The sequence below is a fragment of the Lycium barbarum genome, chromosome 1 (genome assembly GCF_019175385.1).
Source record: "Lycium barbarum isolate Lr01 chromosome 1, ASM1917538v2, whole genome shotgun sequence".
In the NCBI taxonomy this organism is placed as follows: Eukaryota; Viridiplantae; Streptophyta; class Magnoliopsida; order Solanales; family Solanaceae; genus Lycium; species Lycium barbarum.
In genome coordinates this window covers 160,483,298-160,487,991 of record NC_083337.1, presented here as the reverse complement: position 1 = coordinate 160,487,991, position 4,694 = coordinate 160,483,298, and the positions used below count along the sequence as shown (strand labels likewise).

Sequence of the window (4,694 nt, the reverse complement as noted above, 5' to 3'; positions counted from 1 at the left end):
TAAACAATGGTTGTTATGAACATGTGAAGCGGTAAGAGTGTACAAGGGAATTGAAGTTCTATGGATCCAATCAAATTGACTGATAAACAATCCATATATTACGTTCAGTCAACAAAAAATAAAAAAAAATCCCAGCTTTTCCAGGCTGTCTTCTCTAGGGTCCTTAAGATTTGATACGCAAACCCTTTAATTTTTGTGGTGTTATTTGGTATACTTTATTATCTATGCATTCAATATCAAGAAAAGCCCAAAACTGAAGTCAATATTTACCTGACTTGCTAGCTGTACTTTTTTCCTATAAATATACTTCATACACATCAGAAGGATTACAAGTAGAAGACACAGTCAAGAAGAAGCTCTAGTCAAGAAGAAGACGAGAGCAAGTGATTAATTAAAGAGATTGAATAGATGAAGAACTCGTCGTCATCCTCAGTAATTACATCGTCAAATGATGATGTGATGATGGAGATTGAAGTAACAAGTGAACCACAAGGCTGCAATGGTATAGTATCTGCTCATTTGGCTTGGAAGGATGTCAATGTAATGGTTACTCTGAATAATGGAGATACCCGAAATGTATTAGAAGGACTTACTGGTTATGCAGAGCCTGGAACCTTTACTGCCTTAATGGGTCCTTCTGGTTCTGGAAAATCTACACTTCTCGATGCCCTCGCTGGACGTCTTGCTTCAAATGCAATCCTCTCTGGAAAAATTCTCCTCAACGGTTGCAAAGCTAAGCTCTCATTTGGAACTGCAGTAAGTACTTAATTAATTCTAATTTTATAGTAGTATTTTCTTTCTTTTCAAAACAGAGAGAGTAAAGAGTTAATGTTGATATACATTATAGGCATATGTAACACAAGATGACACGTTGATTGGAACGCTAACAGTTAGGGAGACGATTTACTATTCGGCTCAATTGCGTCTCCCCGAGAAGATGCCATTATCGGAGAAAAGGACACTGGTTGAGAGCACAATTGTTGAAATGGGCTTACAAGATTGTGTTGATACCTTTATTGGGAATTGGCACTTGCGTGGTATTAGTGGGGGAGAAAAGAGGAGAGTTAGTATTGCCCTTGAGATTCTAATGAGGCCTAGATTGCTCTTTCTCGATGAACCAACAAGTGGACTTGACAGGTAATTAATGTGATAAAGATCATATTTCACTTGTTCAACAAAGTTTATTGCACAGTTATTAATGAACAAAATCAGCTTAAACTTCTGGATTTTGTGACAGTGCCTCGGCATTCTTCGTAACACAGACACTGCGTTGTCTGTCCAGAGATGGACGGACGGTGATAGCCTCAATTCACCAGCCAAGCAGTGAAGTTTTTGAGCTGTTTGACAGATTATATTTACTTTCGGGAGGCAAAACTGTTTACTTTGGGCAGACTTCTGAAGCATACAAGGCAAGATATATCCTTTCAACAGAACTCACTGCGTTTAATCTGAAGTATATTTGTGTTAAGAAATTCACCACTGACCCTCACCTTTCTCTTTTCTACGATCCATAAGCTTGCGCAAGTTCTCAAAACTGGTTTTTGGTTTGCAGTTCTTTGCAGAAGCTGGGTTTGCTTGTCCTTCTCTCAGAAATCCATCAGATCATTTCCTCCAGTGCATTAACTCCGATTTCGACAAAGTTAAGGCAACTCTAGGAGGGTCAATCAAGGTATATCTTTTGAGTTCATCCTGGTACTGATAAACTGCAAATGTTTGCACTTTTGCCGAGAGATTCCAGAATAACTTTTTTAAATAGGTAATGCTACTCTGTTCACAGTTGAGAACACTTGAAGCATACACACCATGTGTTTTTGCTTGGATAACTGCAATACAATAGTCATTATAATCCATATAAGTCGCCGCTTTCTGTTGTTCTTTCTTTAAGCAACATTCACATGGTTTAAAGATATTAATGATGTATCAGAAGTTTAATCTATTTGTGTAGTTTTATAAGGTTACCAATTTATAGTCATTATAGAAACTGCTCTTATCAATAAGCTAATAATATAAAAAACAATACTACATATATATAACAATCTTTAACATTTATTATGGATTAGGATAGAAAGATCTTCGACTTCCTTCATTTAACTTAATTCTTTTCTTATTTTGATTAGTTTGATCAGTGCAATGGTGATCCTCTAAACAAGATGACAATAGCAGAAGCAATTCGAAGTCTTATTGACTTCTATGGACATTCTAAGTACTGCTACTCAGCAAATGAACAAGTAGAAGAAATGTCCAAAGTTGTAAGTGTTAATATAATGGTCCACAACTTTGATATGATTTCATCAAATGTGATTTTTTATTTTTTTGTAACAGAAAGGAACATTGCTAGATTCCAAGGGTAGCCAGGCCAGTTTCTTTATGCAGTCCTACACCTTAACCAAACGTTCGTTTGTTAATATGTCAAGAGACTTTGGTTATTACTGGCTGAGGGTTCTAGTCTACTTAGTGGTATCCATCTGCGTTGGAACCATCTATTATGATGTGGGAACCAAGTATACTTCCATCCAGGTAACTTATTTCTCCTAATGGGATTTTTAACTTGGTCCCTTGTAATTAATGTCTCCTACAATAAGTCGCGTTTTTGCTTTATTCATCAAATTGACATTATGCAGGCAAGAGGTGCATGTGCAGCTTTCATCTTTGGATTTATGACATTCATGTCGATTGGAGGTTTCCCATCATTCGTGGAGGATATGAAAGTTCGTACTTTATATGACACTCTTAAAAAGCTATATGATGATTCATTGCCACACAATTCTATAATTTGGCCCTATTTTGGCAATGAAAACAGGTATTTCAAAGGGAGAGGATGAATGGGCATTATGGTGTCGTTGCATTTGTCATAAGCAACACGTTATCTGCAATGCCATTCCTTATATTGATTGCAGTTCTTTCGGGTAGTGTCTGCTACTTCATGGTCCGCTTCCATCCAGGTTTCTCCCACTATTTGTTCTTTGTACTGGACCTTTATGCCTGTATCACAGTGGTTGAGAGCCTGATGATGGCTATAGCTAGTGTTGTCCCTAATTTCCTCATGGGTATCGTCATAGGGGCTGGCATTCAGGTAATAGACATATTCTGTTTCCCTTTTATTAGATTAGGAAATGATTTTGCTAATCTAAGTATCTAAAGTTTAGTCAAAATGCATCTACACTTAACTATTGTGTATATTTGCTGTGTTAGGGAATATTTATGGTGGTCTCTGGGTTCTTCAGACTCCCTCATGACATCCCAAAACCTGTCTGGCGTTACCCGGTGTCTTACTTGACTTTCGATTTTTGGGCTATACAGGTAAATATTTGCTGCAGATTTTAACTTTTATAACTGACAGTGTAAATTTTTACACCATCAGAGTACCTAATAATTATAGGTAAAAGTTCATACTAAGTAGAATTAGCAAATAAAACAGGTATCCTAATATAACATGTTAAAATGCATTAATAGCGTAAACAATTTTAGTTCCATCATCACCCAACAAAATAACATTCTTATGTTCTCAGTCTGATAAAAAGAATCAAACTCATACACGAGAAGCGTGTTGCAGATTTTAGACAAGGTGGTATATATACCAATTCTATAATATATCAGTACATTATAAACCCGAGAGGATATGCTTTACAGGCACCAGTCTTATTTTGACTATATATATGAATCCGATGACTCTAAATTCCGTGGTTTCTGTAGGGGCAATACCAAAACGACTTGAGGGGGTTGATATTTGATAACCAGAATCCTGATCTTCCCAAGATCACAGGTGAATACGCACTTAAACAAATATTCCAGATTGACGTGAACAGATCAAAATGGGTGGATCTAAGTGTCATCTTCTCCATGATAATCATCTACCGAGTGATCTTCTTCATCATGATAAAGATCAGCGAGGATGTCACTCCTTGGGTTCGAGGTTACGTTGCTAAGAGAAAAATGCAGCAGAAAGGTGCAAATCATAACAAGACAGTGGCTCCACATGCTCTTGCTTAATCGCCTTCTCTAAGGATTTTAGAATCATGGACCAAATAGCAAGATCAAAAGGAATCAATCAAAAGATCCTATTATTCGTTTATTCTTCTTTTTATAAGTCAATATAAAAAGTTGCATTCAAATAATATACGAGATGACAGTGGTTTTTATAACGTTTATCCATTTTTTTTTGTGTGTTATGTTCTCATTTTGTTTTCCAGTATATGCTAGAGACTTAAAGCCTGTTTGCCTTAACTTGTTAAAAGTAGATAAAAAGTATTAAGTATTTAAAAGAATTAAGTCCTTAAACATAATTTAGAAATAAGTAATTATGTGTTTGAATAGAAGTTTGAAGCTGATACTACTATATAGAAGTAGTTACAGCATTATCCCTTAATGCAGAATAAGGGCAACATGCTGGCTAGGCATCCGTCATTCCGCCATAAAATAATTAAAATGCGCATAGTCAACGGTTGTCACGAACATGTGAAGTAGTAATAAGAAGAGTACAAGAGAATTTAAAGTCCTATAGTCCATAACATCTCTTAATTCTGTATACCCTAGTTATCAGATGTTGAGTCTTCGTTTCGTCTTATATTTATCTCTGCATTCAAATTCAATAGAAGTCCTAAATACAATAACCACCAGCTGGCTGCTAGCTGTTCTTTTTTCATATATACTCATCAGAAGGATATATGAAACATGCAAGAAAAAGAAGAAAGACA

General features: G+C 36.0%; 1 pseudogene; it reads left to right on the top strand.

Moving 5' to 3' along the window:
• Positions 1 to 374: 374 nt before the first annotated feature.
• LOC132617114 (ABC transporter G family member 11-like) lies at positions 375 to 4,029 on the top strand (annotated as a pseudogene).
• Positions 4,030 to 4,694: the final 665 nt, after the last annotated feature.